Genomic DNA, 17727 nt, shown 5'->3' with positions numbered 1-17727 from the left:
TTAATACAGTGAAATTGGGGGGCACCTGGGTGGCTCAGTCAGTTAGGAATCTGCCTTTGGCTCAGGTCATGATCCCAGGGTCCTGGGATGGAACCCCGTGTTGGGCTCCCTGCTCGGCGGGGAGCCTTCTTCTCCCTCTCCTCCCTGCTCGTGCTCTCTCTTGCTATCTCTGTCTCTCTCTCTCCCAAATAAATAAATAAAATCTTAGAAAAAAAAAATAGGGATGCCTGGGTGGCTCAGTTCAGTTAAGCATCTGCCTTCAGCTCAGGTCATGATCCCAGGGTCCTGGGATTGAGCCCCATGTCGGGGCGGTGGGGGGTGGGGTGGGAGGGGTCTCCCTGCTCAGAGAGGGAGGTTGCTTCTCCCTCTGCCTGCTGCTCTCCCTGCTTGTGCCCTCTCTGACAAATAAATAAAATCTTTTAAAAAAATAAAGTGAATAAAATCTTTTAAAAATAAAAAAATTTAGTGAATTGGTAATAAATGCTTGATGACAATCAAAATAAAATCTCATAATGTCTGCTCTACATATTCACACAAGACAAGAAAAAGTGCCAATACCCTCATGTTAAGGGGGTCTCAGTGAACCAATCAGCTTGGGTATCTTTTTTTTTTTTTAATGTATTTGCAATTTAGAAAAACAAAAATAACCCATGTTCCCATTGAGAACTCAAGAAGAGAGTTTGGCAGAGAAAGGAAGAACAGGAAGAAGGACCATCCATAGTTCCATCACTCATGGACAGTGCAAGGCATGCTTCTTTCCTGGATCACTTCATTCCCTCCTTAAAGCAAGGGGGGGCGGGGGGGAACACATGGACTAAGGCACCTAGAGCTGCAGACAAATAACTCTAAGGTAAGAGAAGAGGGCACAGGGTACGGCCTGTGCTCTAAGGGCAAATGAGCTTCCTGCACAAAGCCCCCTAATGTCCAGCCAAACACGGGTGCTCTGTTCTAATGTGTGGACACTCACTTGAGTGTGCCCCCTCCTGAGTGGGAACCAGTTGTAGACCAGGCCATACCCCAGCAACAAGGCTCAGTCCCCCAGGGAAACCAAGGCCACCAAGGAAGGAACTACAAGAGCTGCCTAATGGTACCACACAGCTGTTCAATAACTAAGGACGGAACGATACCCCCTAAGTAGCCTCTTGGCTGAAGGCGGCCATGCCTGTGTCAAATAAAGCAAGCTTTTAATCAGATGTGGGTCTGCTGTTCCACCTGGGAGCCCACGTAGGAATAAACCAGTAACACAGCTGCTCCCGTGCACCAAGCACCTTTTTTTTTTTTTTTAAGATTTTATTTATTTATTTGACAGAGAGAATGAGAGAGAGAGCACATGAGAGGGGGAGGGTCAGAGGGAGAAGCAGACTCCCTGCTGAGCAGGGAGCCCGATGCGGGACTCGATCCCAGGACTCCAGGATCATGACCTGAGCCGAAGGCAGTCGCCCAACCAACTGAGCCACCCAGGCGCCCGCACCAAGCACCTCTTAGCACCACCAGGTGGTCTATGTGACCTTTGGACAGATTTTTACCCCTCAAAAACTCTGCAAAAGATGAACAGGAGGGCAACTGAGGTCCCAACAATTCAAACCACTGGTCAAGGGCCCACAGGCTGTACACGCTAGGCCAGGACGCAAGCCAGACCATCCGATTCCACGTACCCAACCGCAGCAGGACTCTGCTCATCTGGCCCCAGGTTAATCTCAGGTCTGGAAACCCCGCTTGAAGGGACGCCGCTCGCTCAGAAAGGGGGCTTGATTCTCAGGGCTGTCTTATTAATAGTGATGTCCAAAACATCCCCAAAGGTCCTCAGACTGTCAGGGAATATTACTCAGAATTTTTTTTCACACACAAACGTCTCTAACCATAAAAATGAATCTGGTTTTAGCTCCCTCTGGGCTAAAGAAATGTGTTAAGTCGGGGAAATTGAGGCTTCTAAGGATAACAAGAGAACCCACAAACCTGTTCCTTCAAAGGAGATCAGGTCAGGCAAATTTCCTGGTTCTGCTTGCTTCCTTCATTCAGGGTCTTGAGCCAGCCTGAACCACTGCTAAGCCTGGAGACATGTTGTGGAATAAGCTGGTCTCTAACGCCAAATGGTACTGAATATTCCTGAAATAGGTCTATCGATGCCAAAAACACATAATGCATATTTATTAATGAGCTGGGTGCTTCTCAGTGGGATGGTGAAGTTCCTGGGAAGGCAGGTGGCAGTGAGTGGAAAACGCATGTCGGCTCCACCTCTGTGACGTCAATCATCTGTCCCGAGAGCCCTGTCCTCCTCTGTACGGCAGGGACACCCCTGGCACCCTTACCTCTCGAGGTATGAAGAGGCTCAGGGGAGATCACAGATGTGGGAGAACTCTGGAAAAGTACGAAGTGACTGACAAATGCGCTAGGACTGTCTTTCTGAGGACAGGGAAAGAAGCTAGCACTGCTTTAGTCTGTGTCACACTGTCTAGCACCCCGTAGTTGACAGATTCTTTCTTTCTGAAGACACTGAACTACAATACTCAACTGTAACGCTGAATGAGTTCCATTAACTCTGAACAAAGGCTGTACATACTCCCAGTCCCCATCTTCCTCATGGGGTACGCCGTGTGCCAAACACACCAGAACAGGCTTTTACACTCTCTAACCTGGTGACAGGAAAATGCCATGTGAATTCCAAACAACAGATTCTGAAATGAACCTTTAGGACAAGGTAGTGTATGTTGAGTGATTCTTGATTCCTTCCCATCACGATGGGAAAAAACAAAGCCAAGAAAATATGTTCACCATGGATTGCCTCTCGCTTTCTTTCTTCCCCCAAATCACAATAGAGCAGCCAGTTCAAGAGAGGCACACATCTCTCCTTCCCTCCCCCCAGGGGTCCACTGGGCCGACAAGAAGGAACCTAACAACTCAGCGGTACAGCAGCAGACTGGTGGACATGCCAGAAGCACACAGACAGGCCTGGGCCGGGAGAAGACCAAGGAAATACCATCCCTAACGCCAGGGTGGGAGTGAGCCTCCCTGGGGTAGGAGTGCCAAGCCTGGGGCTGAGAAATGCTAGGGGTGGGGGGCTGGGGGGCTGGGGGGGATGCTGAGGGGCAATCACAGTAATTTTTAAAACTGCATTTGTGACCAGCAAGCCTAGACTCCCTTCAGGGAGCCCACCTGGGGCCATGCCCAGCCTCTCACAGAAATACAGTCTAAGAACCCGGAACAGCTTCCTACACATCAGTCCTGTTCTTCTTTGATAAACATGAACTGATAACCAAGGATCTTCACAATCATGAAATAAATAATAATGAAATAAAAACCCAAACCACAAAAGGACCAAGATCAACAGGGCAACTTTTATTTGGAGCTGATCTCTAGGGAAAACACAATCAATACTTCAGGGAACAAGAGAGAAATTCTAATAAACTCTTAAGACTTCTCCCAGAAAGTCGAGGGTTATTGTACCCATAAAACAGGAATGAGCTATGAAAAAGGAGAAATCAGGAAATGAGTAAAGATATTTTTCTTGATTTTTAGGAACCTTGTTACCAAAATAAACATTTTGATGGACAGTCTAGATAACAGAATGACAAGATTAAGGATGAAGCTCGTGACCTGGATGCTAAGGCCATAGGCATTTCCTATCACAGAACACAGGAGGAGAGAAAGATGGAGCAAGAGGCTGGTTAAGGGACAGAAAGAGCCACCAAGAGGTCCTGTGGGCTGGGAGGGGCCAGGGGGCTCCTAGAGTGCCGCTGGCTTCCCACTCAGGTCTCGCACACCAAGTGCTGCACAGAGAAGGTGCTCGACAAAGATCCGAGGGAGTGCAAAAGGAACAGCACTTGCAGCCTTTCCCCGCTCTCTTTCCGAGGGCTCTGGGACGAAGGCGTTTCTGCTGCGGCCACTCAGTGAACTGCTGGTCGTCAGTACGACAGTGTGCAGTCGCTCAGGCTGGCTCCCCTCGGAGACCCTGATGTTCCAGATGCTCAAGAGCAGGGACAGCACGCTTCTGCCTGGGACCTTGTCCGCCCATCGAAGGTGTATGAGCAGCAAGCTTGAGGCTTGAGAGCTAGGAAATCCTAAGTGTACAAATCATCACCCCCTTTCCTCCCCACCCTCCTGAAATGCACAGTCGTGGTCCTCCTTGCGTGTCCTGGGTACACAGTAGGCCCTCAATAGATGTTTGCTGAGCGCACATTCTAGGAGGCACTTGACAGGAATCTGGGAATCCTGGAATCCAGGAATGAGGCAGAGGAAAAGACTTCCAGATCTCTGGATTCCAGTGACTTCTGCCACTGAGGTACATAAACACTGGTGAGTCACAGCTATTCCTAAAAGGGTATGCAGAGTCTCAGAGGTTAATAGAGGTTGCCAAGGTGCCCTTGGCCCTGGCTGGGAAATGGCATAACGTTCTTCCCCTCTGGGTCTGATAACAGGTATCAAGTAAACAAAAAGTACAAATTACATAAGTACAACTAGCTCCTCTTAATGCCCTTAATTTGTTCCAGAAAGAACAAACAGAATGGGTCATTAGGCCAAAGGCTATATTACTCTAAAGCAAGGACATTCAGAGCGAAGGCACCATGTTGCTGTCTCCCCTGAGAGTTGGCCAGCCTTGGGGGGAAAGCCCTCTGTAGTCCTCCGTAACTGCAGAAGGAAGCTGTCCTCACTGCTGCCCCTTCCCCGCCAACACTGACCTGGCTCTGTGCTGCCCTGCAGGCCTCGCCCTGAGCACACGCTGGACCTAAGGTTGGTTTCTTCATTATCCACAATGGGAAGTGGCCAGAATTTCTTCCAAGCCACTGTCTGGCCCAGAGTGAGGGGAGGATCATTCCTTAAGTAAGGGGCAAATTTGGGGTGCCTGGGTGGCTCAGTTGTTAAGCGTCTGCCTTCGGCTCAGGTTATGATCCCAGGGTCCTGGGATCGAGCCCCGCAGTGGGCTCCCTGCTCCACGGGAAGCCTGCTTCTCCCTCTCCCACTCCCCCTGCTTGTGTTCCCTCTCTCGCTGTGTCTCTCTCTGTCAAATAAATAAAATCTTAAAAAAAAGGGGGGGTGGGGCAAATTTGCCGGTTCATTCTACAAACTGATGTTTGAGTACCTACTGAGTACCTACTGTGTGAGATTAAAACACGGTGGCTAGGTCCCCAGGATGGAGCAGTGAATGACAGACGCAGTCCCAGCCCGCCTGGAGCTGACACCCTAATAGGGCAGGCTGACACACAGTGAAGTACAAACAGCTGCAGTGTGAGGGCAAGCGGGCATGTGAAGGACAGGAAAGAGGCTTTTCCAGAAGAGGGAGGGCAAAGGCAAAGATCCCATTGAGTGCTGGGCCCATCCCAGCACCCAGCAGGGTGGGAGCCCAGGTGCTTGCCTGAGGAATCGGCAGGATGACCTGGCACCATTGATAAGCTGCATGGTAACTCAGATCCCTCTGTCTGAGCTACTGGTTCAAAACTTTGAGCCTTAAGTGCCTATAAGATATGCTCTTGGAAACCATGCAATGTATGCACGGTCACTTCAGGTTTGTCCTTCCATGTTCTCACACGCCTCTCAATGTGTGGTGTATTTAACAAAAGAGAAACACCTAGCCTTTGACCCAACTGTTTCCTCTGAAACTTTATCCTACAGATGAATTCATCCAAGAGTCAAATGTAGGTACTCACTGTGGTATTATCTGTAATAGCAACAAAAAGAAAGAACACTGAAAACTACTCACTGTCCATCAAGAATCAAAGATGCCGGTACACTTCTCCAGGGAACGGGGGCTGCCAGGAGAGAGAGAAGGAAGGGAACTGTGTGTACAGACACAAAAGATGTTCCCACCTATCAAATGGGAACAGTGGGTGCAGCGTGGTACAGGAGTCTGATCCCACTGGTATTAAAAAACAGTTAGGCGTCCACCAAATGGGTTTACAACCATAGTAGGGGGCGGGGGAGGGTGTGTGTGTGGCTCAGTTCCCAACTGACTACGGCCAGCCACACAGGAAGCCCTTCTGCTGCTCAGCCCCTGGGCCTAACCACAGGCTCCTAGGTCCTCTCTGCCTCCAGCTTTGGCTCGGGCTTTTCCTTTGTGTCCAGTCAGTCCCTTGTGAGAAAGGACAGGGTCTCTTGCTTCTCTCTAGCTCTCTGACCCCCTCCCATGTAGTAGGCGCTCAGGGAGCAAAGTCTGAGGGCATACACTGCTTTGCACCATTAACAAAGCAGGAACACTTTTTTTGAATAGCTTAATATCTGGCACAGCCTATTTTGTTTCCAGTGATTTCATCTGGACAAGTGAACAGTCCTCAAAGGAAGAGAGAGAGATCAGCAAATAAAGTGACTTATATCTCCGGAACACTGTGTAGTGTGTTGACTTCAGCAACGGAAAGCTGCTTGCGCATTGCAGGATGCTTGGTTTTAAAGGCTGTCCCCTCTGGGGAGGGACACTGAGGCCCACGGCTTGGCAAGTCACAGGCCGGGGCAGGGAGGGGAGGGTCCTCCAGAAACACCCACCAGGGTGAGCAGGGTGGGCTGAACACACTGAAAGGTGCTTCCAGAGATTAAAACAGTATCTGTGAGCAGACAACTTGGGATGGCCGTGGAAACCATCCCTGAAACTAGCAGAGGGGTCCAAGCCCTCCAGGGCACCGACCGACCTGCTGCAAACTAAAGAGAGTGCTAGTGAGAAGAAGGGGAATCTCAGGAACTCCACGGGACACACAGCCAGGGACACACAGCTGCTTCACTCAAAGTAAACAGGGCCCAGCCTCCGGAGTATCACGGTTGGGAAGAGAGACGGCGTGGGGGAAGGCACATCTTATTTTGTTTTAGTCAATGCCATGGAGCAGCCCTTTTCCTCCCACAAAGAAAGTCACGTTGGGAAGGGTCGAGGAAAACAGGCAAGCTCTCCCACAGTATGAAAGCTGGCACCACTGTGGTTCAGCACAGCCCCGGCTGCGAGGGTCCTTCCCTTAGCTGCGCACCGCTGAGCCCACCCCGGGGTCCGCCCCACCGCCCCCTCCCTTGGCTGGCACAGGGCTGTCCGAATCACCCAGGGCTCCTCGTGGCCGGGCCCTGGCCACCAACCCTCGCTCTCATTACTCAGGCTTCTCTCCCCTGCCATCTGAGGTCTGCCTTCGCTGCCCTCACGGCCCGCGAGCCATCCTGCGGTCCGCTCTTTCTCAGCGGCATAGCAAGCATTTCCCCGGCTGTCCGGGCGGTCTTCCTGTCGCTCCTGACGGCCACGTAAAGTCACTTTGTGGCCCCACACGACTGCCCAGGCCCTCACAGCCCATCCTCAGGGTTTGGGTCTTTCCTAGTCAGAGCCACGACGGGGCACGTCCCACTTCTGTCCTGCTGCGTCATCAGGCTCATGCACTCTCAGGACAGCTGGGGAACCTCCCGGCTACAGTTTAAAAAGCGAGATTTCAATCTGGACTCCTCCATCTACATTTCAGGGGTAGATCACACGCCCGTGAGAAAGGATGACCCCAAGACACACCTTGGCAAAAAATGCTGCTGCCTGTGGGGGTCCTATCTGTTTCACACGGTGAATCAGAATATTTTAGGAGGTATTCACGTGAATATTTCAGAGTACTGCACATGAATAAGAAATGGACGGAAAAGGGACAATCAAAGAGCGAGCTCACACGGAAAGGAGGCTTCGGCTGTGGTGGGGACAGGTGAGCCGCTAGCTTCTCCTGTCTCACTGCCTAAATACAGAAATCAGATTAGTTGGGGTTCTTGTTTGTTTCTTTTCAAGAAACTTCAAGTAAAGAAACATTTACAAAATTTTAAGTAGGAAATGCCTTTAATGAATAAAATATTCAGAGGGTTCAGGACTCACTCTATTCAAACTAACGTGGACGCCAGTTACCCGCACATGGATATTCTGGTGGACCAGTGTCCTTTAAACTGGTGGGACAGTGTGAATGTCTGAACACGGTTCCCCTCAAGAGGCAAGAATGGAGGCAGTGGCGGTGGTGGTGGTTAATCAGTGTGGTTCAGGGAATCGCTGGGTACACCCTGCCAGGAATGCCAAAACACATACACACACACACACATGTATTCACATGCCCCACATAAACCCAACAAAACTGTACGGAACATAACTTAATTTTTGATGATTTAGAAGCCATTTTCTACTCTTACTGAGGGCTCTAGGGGCCAATGTTTGGAAGACTCAGCCCATATTTGCCATTAAACAGCTGGGACCTTGGGCAACTTCTTAGCATCCCACTACCCACACTAAAGAGTGTGGAATTCAACTCTTAAATTTTTCTGAGCTTAAAATGTTTCACAAGAGCCTCCTATTGGCAAGAGATTGTGGGAGAACTCAAGTGGATTAAAGCCAAGTCATTGTAAGAGTATGTGCCTGCAGTGACCTTCACGGCTACAAAGTGCTTTCCTTCTTTATCAGATCTGAGCCTCACAGCCACCCTGTGAGGACATTCTCACCGGGACCCCAAAGTCCAGCTTGAATTTGTTCTCAGGGGCTCACTGCAAAACACGCCTCAGTCAACACAGAGCCCTTGCTTCCGGAGCATGTCCACATCACAGGAGTCACTGCACAGGGTTGGGGACACAGGATGTCACCTGCGCAGTGAGGTCTGCACATAGGAATGCTAAAGTTTATATAAAGGGAAAGCTGACAGCAATTAACATGTGCATTTGACAAAATGAGTAAAAAGAGGCATGCCTGTCACATACGCTGTGACAGGCACTCTGACCCTATGTCCCAGGCTCCTAGATGAAGACCCCCTGCCACTGGTCAGGCACAGTGACAACTTGGGGGGGGGTGGCCAGGAGATTGGGGAGCATCAGGTGGGAGCACGGTGCCTGCCAAGGGCTTCATCCTGCGTCGGAACTGCAGGCGAAGAGAGAGCACCTCTGAATCCCACAAGCGATTCCTCAAGGTTTTCTCGTAAGGTTAGCCTGTCCACCTTCTAGAATGGAGTGCACACTGGCCACGTGGCTGGGGACATCTTGCCAATCCTTTGACGGGCAAGTAGGTCACCTTAAAAGAATAAAGAGCATGTTGATAAAAAACAAAACACTTTCATGGTTTGGATTATTCAATCTCTCAGTTTAGTTTCAATCAAGGGGAAAATTTAAACATTACAAAATGTAAGTTTCTGACAGTTCAAATCCGAAAGTAAATTTATCCCTGAAATTAGTACACTTTATTTTTTTACTGATATTCCTATTCTTAGAGACAGATGACACATGTACAATATAGTGGCTTCTAATGAGAAGTTAGATTAGCTTCAAGACTTTAATGTGAACTAATACTCAAGTTCCTGGTCTATTATATTCTTTGCAAGTTAAATGTATTTGCATGTACTTCCTTGACTAAAAGCACGAAAATATTAAGCAAATGAAATTAATAAATTTAGAAACATCACTACTGAGGCTACAGTAGATGCAGCAAAGAACTTAACAGATGCATTTGAGCAAAGGGGGGTGATGAGTGGTCATTTCAGTTACTGAGGGTAACGCAACACTTGAGCTGATTTAATAATTTACTGGACATAAGATCAAGTCTGATAGGGACACAATGGGTAGAAGGGAAAAGTGGAGGAGGACAAGTCAGGGGAAGCTGTCAAACTTGGGACAGGCAGGAGAAAAGGCCAGGACAACAGGACCAAAAGCTGACCATAGTCCCAGCAGTCCTGTTCCTCGCAAGGGTCTCATGGGGTCAGGGCCCCCCACAGCCCCCAGATGCCCCATGTGGGTGGAACTCTTCCCTGGACATTCCCTCATCTGACATGTACTAGGCCCTGATCCAGTGCCAGACACCATGCTAAGAGTAGTGGGGGGTTGACAGTGCCCTCAGAGTTGAGTGGGGCTCAACTGGTCTTGTCCCCACCAGACAACAGAATTCACAATAACGGTCATTATTTATTCAGTGCTTCCTAGGTACGAGGCACCGTTCATTCTCAGAACAGCCCTATGAGGCAGCTACTACTCTCATCCCCATTTTACAGATGAAGAAATGAGGTACACAGTGTTCCAATAACTTGACCAAAGCCACACAGGTAGCAGGTGGCGGAGCTGGGACTCAAACTCGGGCCAGGTACCCCAGAGCCTGCCCCTTAGCTGCCAGGCCACACTGTCTCCCTGGTGAGACATGGCAATGGCAAACTCCGAGAACAGGCAGAGGCGAATGACATGAGCATGACTCTGGGGGCATAACAGGGACAACACTCCAGCTGGGACTCCAATAAGGGTACAATGTCAACAGGCATGCATGCGTGCACGCACTCACTCATTCGGCATTCACTGAGCATCTGTGCAGGAGTCCTGTTCTGGAAGCATGCCTGCTCCAACAGCTTAGGGTGCTGGGGGAGACAAACCCATACCCCCTGCCTGCCTTGCTCACAGATGTACCCCAGAGCTGGGCATGGAGCCCAGCATAAACAGGGCAGAGATATGTGAGAGGGGGAATGAACTAAGCACGCCTACAGCTCTGCCACACACCAGCTAGATAACCATGAGCACGTTACTTAAACTCTGCGAGCCTCGGTCTCTTCACACCCAGAAGGGAAAACGGATACTGACGATTCCTCCTTGGCCTTGTTGGCGGATGCAATACCTCAGTCACGAGCATACGTAGCTGCTCTCCACTGGGGTCTGAGGAAGCCCAGAACCGCACAGCGGCTGCCCAGGGCCACGAGCGGAGTCCTGAGGAGCCCGTGAGAATGAGGCAGGTGCACAAGGGTAAGGGCAAGGTGCCCCAGACAGAGGAATCCTTAGAGAAGGACGGGGGTGGGGCGGGGGAGGGGCAGGAAGGGAGCCCAGGCCAGTCGGCGTCAGTGAGAGCACCCAGTCTTTGGAGGACCAGACAGCATGGCCGGGTGCCCACCTTGAAACAGGAACAGTGAAGGGAGGAAGGCGGAACTGGGGTCACATTTCTACACAAAAATCCCCATGTGGTTTAAACTTGATGAGTTTCTCATAACTTGTAATCTTCCAGCTGCTGGCTGGGCTGAGAACAATGTTATACACTATTAATAGGGACATTTTTAAATTGACAGGACTATGCAGAATCATTTTGGTATTACTACTGTTAACCACCAGTGTTATTTACTTACACAATACCTCTCTTCAAGAAGAGCCCAGAAAACTTCACAGAATCCCAAATACAAGGAATGCAGGTGGTATTAATAACTCTAAAATTCCAAAGTTAAAACGCAAACAGAAGTTTAATGTTTTCTTAGGGAAGCCCAATGTTAGGTAGATCAAAAAATCCACCCTTTCAATTTCTAGTCTCCCTGGGGCAACCTTTTTAAATACTTAAACCATGTCACTTCCCTGCTCAACACCCATTACACTCAGAGTTAAACCCTAACTCCTCGCCTTTGCTGCAAGTCCCATCACGACCTGGCCCCTGCCTGCCCGCCTGCCCTCTTCCACTCTCCCTCACTGGCTGGCCCTGTTCTGCTCCAGCCACAGTGATCTTCCCGCTTTCTCAAACACACGGAGCTCATCTCTGCCTCAGGACTTTTGCACATGCTGTTTCCTTTCCCCAGAATGCTCTTCCCTAAGGTAACTGCATGGTCAGCTCCCAGAGGTCCTCAGAGTCTCCCTGACCATCCTCTCTCATCCAGCCCCACCTCCCAACACCACCAACCTACAAGATCTGTAAGATCTTAACATTCTGTTGTTAACAATTTCATTCATGAAGCCACATACTCACATCTCCTGGATTACACAGGAAAGAAAAGAAGACTACTCAGATGATTAACCACAAAATGTTTCTTGAGCTGACAGCAAAACTTAATTTTTCAGTGATTCTTAAAAAGTAAATTCTTCTACAATGCCAGTCTGTATAGTCACTCAGTTAGAAGACCTTCCCACCTGGAGCCTCCTGGGCAGCCCCCGGGGTACCTGAAGCCACAGTTTTGTATGTTTTTATTGTTTGTTAAGGGGTCCTCTCTGAGTCAGAGGACGCAACTGTGTTAGGAGCCAAAGGCCCAGTTAGTTACAACACACTTTAAATTCTCAAGTATTAAGACTTGCTCTATCATTGAGTCAACATTTATATTTATAGAATTTCAAAACATTTGGCCAGACTGCCCCCTATAATGAACCTCAAAGACACACCCAGAACCTAGTTGGGTTTTTTTTTTTAAAAAAAGATTTCATTTATTTATTTGAGAGAGAGAGAGCGCATAAGCAGGGGGAGCAGAGGCAGAGTGAGGAGCAGACTCCCCACTGAGCAGGGAGCCCGATGCGGGGCTCAATCCCAGGACCCTGGGATCACGACCTGAGCCAAAGGCAGACGCTTAACAGACTGAGCCACCCAGGCACCCTACCAGAACCTAGTTTGATACCACATTTATGTGTCAGAGGAAAAGTGGTTAGCCCCAAAAAGTCAAAGAGGGCAAAGACTTTAAGAGATTGGAAACAAACTATCTCTATGATTCCATATTATTCTGGGACTTTCTTTTAAATCCTGAACAATCCTTTAAGAAACAGACATTTCTCAAAGCAATGAAATGCAGGAAAGTGTCTCCTTGAATAATCTTAAATGCCAGGAAAAGAGGGCATTTGACTGCCAGGACTAGCACTGTTTCTCTTTTGACTGTGGATTCTTTTTTTTTTTTTTTTTTTAAGATTTTTTTATTATTTATTTGACAGAGACACAGTGAGAAAGGCAACACAGGCAGAGGGGGTGGGAGAGAGAGAAGCAGGCTTCCCATGGAGCAGGGAGCCCGATGCGGGGCTCGATCCCAGTGTCCTGGGATCATGACCTGAGCCGAGGGCAGACGCTTAATGACTGAGCCACCCAGGCGCCCCTTGACTGCGGATTCTTAAAAACAAGAGCCCTTCCCAGGGTGGAAGCCTCAATCAAGTCTAAAAATAAATGAATAAATAGAGTGAGAGGACATACACTCACACTGAAGGAGAACCAAGAACCAAGAGTGTACTGGATGTCTGGGCCAAAACATCCAATGGTCGCATGTCCCAAGCAAACATGGCAACTTGCCCATCCTGTATCCCCAACTGTGGGATCTAAAGGGCAAGTGGTTCCACACAGATGACACTGGTCCTCTGCTTAGCCCACCAGTGGGAGCCTCCTAAGAGCCCCCACCCACCTCCCCACTAACTGCACTATCCTTCACAGAACCACACCCTCTCTCTTCCCAATGTCTCTGATAGGGAAAAACAACTAACTTTTCCACTTTGGAGCAAAATGCTATTGCAGCTGCAGAAACATTCTTGGATATCATAAATAAAATATTCTGATTCTAAGGAATTGTAAATTTGATGCTGAAGTGTGTGAAAGGATGAACAAGCAGATTTGAGGAAATATTATGGAGCCATGGTAACAGAAACCACGGAAGAAACTCCAGTTGCACAAAACTCTTTAAAAATAAACCGGATACTAAAATACCAGCAAAGAGCTACAATGACTCACACTGTTCTCCTCAAATACTTATGAGAACAGCCAGTTCTTTGACAGTCTCCCAGTCTTTTTCCCTATTGGAGAAATGTGAGACAAAGAAAGTAAAAAGCAGCTTTGAAAATTTTCTCTAATTTTACCAGCAACTTGATATGAATAAGACCTTATATGTTTTAGAGTCTGGTAAGAGCACAGAAATGTATATTCATGATGAGAGAATTGTCTTCAGCCTTTTAATAAGGCTTTATTATTGAATAAATTCAAAAAGCATAACTGAGGCCCCAGAGTGTGCTATACTGAGTGCTCAAATACTAGTAAATGTGGTAAAGAACTACAGCACAATTTCTAACATTAATGTACAACCTTTTAAGGCATTTTGTGTACGTGACCACGGTTCCCCTTCTTCGCTTGTGGGCATGCCCCCACCTCCTCCTCTTGGCCCCATCCCCACTGCATGTCCCCTAACTAGTTACACACCTTTTAATGTGGCAGCTGCACACACAAGACCCTTTGGGGACCGCACATGGAATCAACCCACAGGTCTCAGCCCTGGGAGGCCCCTGCACTGGTCTACCCTACCCGCCTGGCCACCAGGCTCGGAATAACCACAGGTGCAGGACACTGCTGCCTGAGACTGCCCATCCTTGTCAACTCCTACCCACCCTGCAAGGCCCAGTTTGAGTGTTACGTCCTCTGAGGAGTACCCCCAACCACAGCAATGACCCTCTGCCCACCACTGTCCCAGTACAGTTTCTCTAAGGTGCCATTATTTGGTTATATCCCTATTTCCCCAACCAGGCTGTTAGCTCCTGGGGGTACCCTGGAGCCTGTCGCAGTACCTTTAGCTCCCCAGAGACAGTCGCTGAAGGAAGAATGGAGCCAGGGAGGGAATTTCTAGGAAACCTCAGTCCTGTGGTATCTGTGTTATTCCTCCTTAGCCCAGGACCTGCCTCCTAGTCTGTTCCCCGCCCCCCCACCCTACTCACTATAAGCCCTTCTCTCTTTTTCGTGTGAAAATAATTATTCTCCTGTGCAAACTGCCACTCTTCCACGTGCCCAAAGACCTGTTTTGGACATACTACACACTCATCTACAATTTTGTCTGGAGTCAAAGCACCAGAAAAACTTGTTTGCAAAAAGCTTTGCTGCCAGTTGGTGACCAGTTTCAATGAAGTTAACTGCACTTAGGCAATCTCTTAAAATTTACTTTGCTTATTTAGGGCTAATTTTAAAATCTTTTACAACATAAATTATTCATCAAGCCCCATAATCACTGAGATTTCAATTTAGTCTGTTACCAAAAGCCCAGGAGAACCTCTTAAACACACATCAGCTTTGAGCAGGGGAAAGTGTTGCCCACAGAGACAAAGGTCAACCTGAGAACATGCTCACAGCAGGAAAACTGGAACACACTGAGCCAGTGGAAACAGGTGCCTGACCAACAGCAGCACCACACAGAGGATCTGGAGAGCATGCTCTACGTGCTCACCACCAGAGCTAAGGAGGAGATTCCCTGTGCATCCCATGAGGGGCTCCAGGGATGTCCCCAAGAGCACTGGCTAGGAAGGGGACTGACCCAGCCATCTGAGTCTTCTTAGCCATGTGCCCCAGCAAATCACATTACTGCTCTGTGCCTCTGATATACCACTCACAAAACAGGGATGATGAGGAGCACTCTGCAGGCTTCTGAATGAGGATTAGCTTAGATAATACAAGGATGTGCCTGTCTCCTATGTGGCAAAAAATAAATGTTGGTTCCCCTTCCTGGCTCTGGTGCAAATCTGACGAGATGGAGCAGAATGACCTTGGACTCAGTGTAAGACTCCTTGGGACTTCAGTTTTCTTGTTCATAAAGTAGGTGATCTTCAAGTTCTATTTAGACTCGGACATGCTAAGGGGAGCCTGGGAGTACAGCACAGGATGGACTGGGGCTGGCACTGGTTCAAAGTTTGCAGTGCAAATGGATATTATGCGTTCTGTGTCAAAACGAGAAACGAAGAGGACTTTTTTATTAAATAAAAGCAGTCATCAAAAGGGGGTTTTACTTTTCATTGAATTAGCACATATCCCTTGGGAATACAATGGTAACTACCCACCTACTGTTTGCTTTCCATTCTTTCAGTACCTGCAGTCACACTATGCTCTGGGTGCTGGGGCATCCAACATGGTATGGAGAAGAAAAGCCCCATCCTCATGGAGTTACGTTCTAGTGCAAGTGACCGACAAAGATTAAATCAGAGTAGCTGCTATATGGAGAAACACAGCAAGGAAGAGGGATGAGGGTGAAGGCGGAAAGGAGGCTGAGCTTTTAAGCTGAGTGGCCAGAGAAGGTCTCATTGAACAGGTGACATCCGAGACAAAGCTGAAGGCCATGAGGGCCTCCAGGGGGAAGGCACGTGGCAAAAGGAAGCTCGAGCCTGAAGGCAGGAAGGCCTGCCTGGCGCTCTGGGGAGTGGCCATTCAGCCACTGCAGTGCTGCCCGGTGAGAGGGGACAGTGGCTGCCACCAGGCAGACAGCAGCAGAAGCGAAGACGCAGGCGTTCTGAAAGAATCTTGAGCATAAAACAAAACGACCTCACTCTTTGAACTTCCATCCCACCAGTGTCCCTCCCTGCCCCCCTGCCCAGGTTCTCGGGCTCAGTGGTTCTACAAGCATGTACCCAGGCAGCAACTGCGCCCTGCATTTCTCGAGCTCAGTGCTCCCCGCCGACCCAGACTTGTCCAAGGTCCACTGTGGGTAAGGAGCAGGGACGTGGGGCCCCAAACCCTTTCCACTGACCCCACGCAGCCCCAAGAGGCAGGAAAGTCCAGCACCAACAAGGGTCCCACACTGTCTGGGACCAGCTATACAGACATGAAGCCAGAGCAGCTTCTCCTCCCTGCTTGAGTGGGCCTGGACCCCCACTTCCAGAAGGCTCCCCTCTTCTCACCCAGCAGACTTTCCCCAGATCATGTCCTCACCACCCCCTGCCCACACTTGTGCAAAGTAAAACAAAACCATCTCGCTAAGTGCTAGATTCAAACTGACAGCACTAAGAACTGATGCCACGTGGTGCCAGCAGGGTGTACACGGTTTCAAAGCATGGCAAGTGGTCACTTCAGGTGAGCACACGCAGGGTCTCTTGAAATCCCTCACTCTCAATCCGCACTAGGGATTTAGCTTCTAACCTGTTTCCTGGCCTCACCAAGAAGCAGAAGATAAGAGGCGCAAATACTCAGCAGTGCATTCCTAAGGCCTAAGAACGAAAACAGAGATGGTTCTGAAGGATCCAGAGAAAGGTGTGTCTGTTTATTTTATTCTTAAAATTGGCATGAAGAAGACAGGAAAGCCCCAGATGCCGAAAATGCTTAATAAAGCCTCCACCTTTGGAATATGCAAGGAGGTGTTAAAAGGCTTGACCTTTCCTTTCCAATTATCTTACAGGAAGTGAACTCAAATCTTAAAATACGCCGTTCTGTCCCAGAGCAGCCTTCAGAAGTGGATAAGGAAGTTCCTCCTCTAGGAAGGGCTCCCTGAGTATGTGCTGTGTGTCGAGGAGAGCAGAGGATGCACAGACTGAGCAGAGGGTGTTCAGACAGGCATGGCCCCGACAGGCCACCTGGCAATTCCCCAGCCTTTAGGCTCCACCATCTCCTCCCAACAGGCTGGCCGAGTTAAGAGTCAGCACTCCCACCACACGCCATCTGTGAGGCTCCCATAGGGTCTTTCTACTCCGTGAGGAATTCCACGGGACAGGGTTCTGCCCTTTGATCTATGTATAACCCAAAACAAGTGCTCAAGGAATGAGACAGTATGGGGTGCCTGGGTGGCGCAGTCTGTTAAGCGGCTGACTCTTGGTTTCTGCTTAGGTCAAGATCTCGGGGTCCTGGGATCCAGCCCCACATTGGGCTCTACACTCAACGCAGAGGCTGCTTCAGATTCTCTCTCCCTCTCCCTCTGCCCTTCCGGCTCTCTCTAAAATAAATAAATCTTAAAAAAAAAAAAAAGAAAAGAAAAGAAATGAGACAGGATCACAGGTGAAGGGAAGACTAGGGGAGAGAGGAGGTACTGTCTGAACTAGATTTTGATGGTTAGAGGGTGACAAACTTTTCCATGTGAGAAATTAGTATTTCAAAATACTAGATTTGGATAACTCTTAAAATGACTATGCTTTACTCCTGGTGCCTTTTACATCCTAATTCCTCAAAGAAAACAAGTGGATGGCCACCCCTCCCTGGTCATTTTCAGCCCCTCTGGCTCTTCCTGTTCCGAGTAAAAACAGTCTCAGGTTACGGAGACTGCAAAGGCAGGCAACCCAAAGTCACCTGGTCTCAGGCCGGCCCATCAGCTGTGAGTTCACCCACACAACTGAAGGAGGAGC

General features: G+C 49.0%; 1 protein-coding gene across 5 annotated transcripts in view; it reads right to left on the bottom strand.

Annotated features, from left to right (window-relative positions):
- PACSIN2 (protein kinase C and casein kinase substrate in neurons 2) overlaps nt 1-17727 on the bottom strand; it is a 135065-nt gene that overhangs the window by 45249 nt on the left and 72089 nt on the right. Inside the window, exon 1 of one of the 5 annotated variants that reach the window (XM_034987359.1) lies at nt 1957-2290. The exons of the other annotated variants lie outside the window; for them this stretch is intronic. The gene's annotated coding sequence lies outside the window, so the exon portion shown is untranslated. Of the gene's footprint in view, nt 1-1956; nt 2291-17727 lie in introns of those variants that run through there. 5 annotated transcript variants of the gene reach the window in all.

Source organism: Mirounga leonina, unplaced genomic scaffold (genome assembly GCF_011800145.1).
Source record: "Mirounga leonina isolate KUSES-001 unplaced genomic scaffold, KU_Mleo_1.0 Mir_418, whole genome shotgun sequence".
NCBI classification, from domain to species: Eukaryota; Metazoa; Chordata; class Mammalia; order Carnivora; family Phocidae; genus Mirounga; species Mirounga leonina.
Note: the sequence above shows the minus strand (reverse complement) of the source record. Positions and strands in the feature narration are given on the sequence as shown.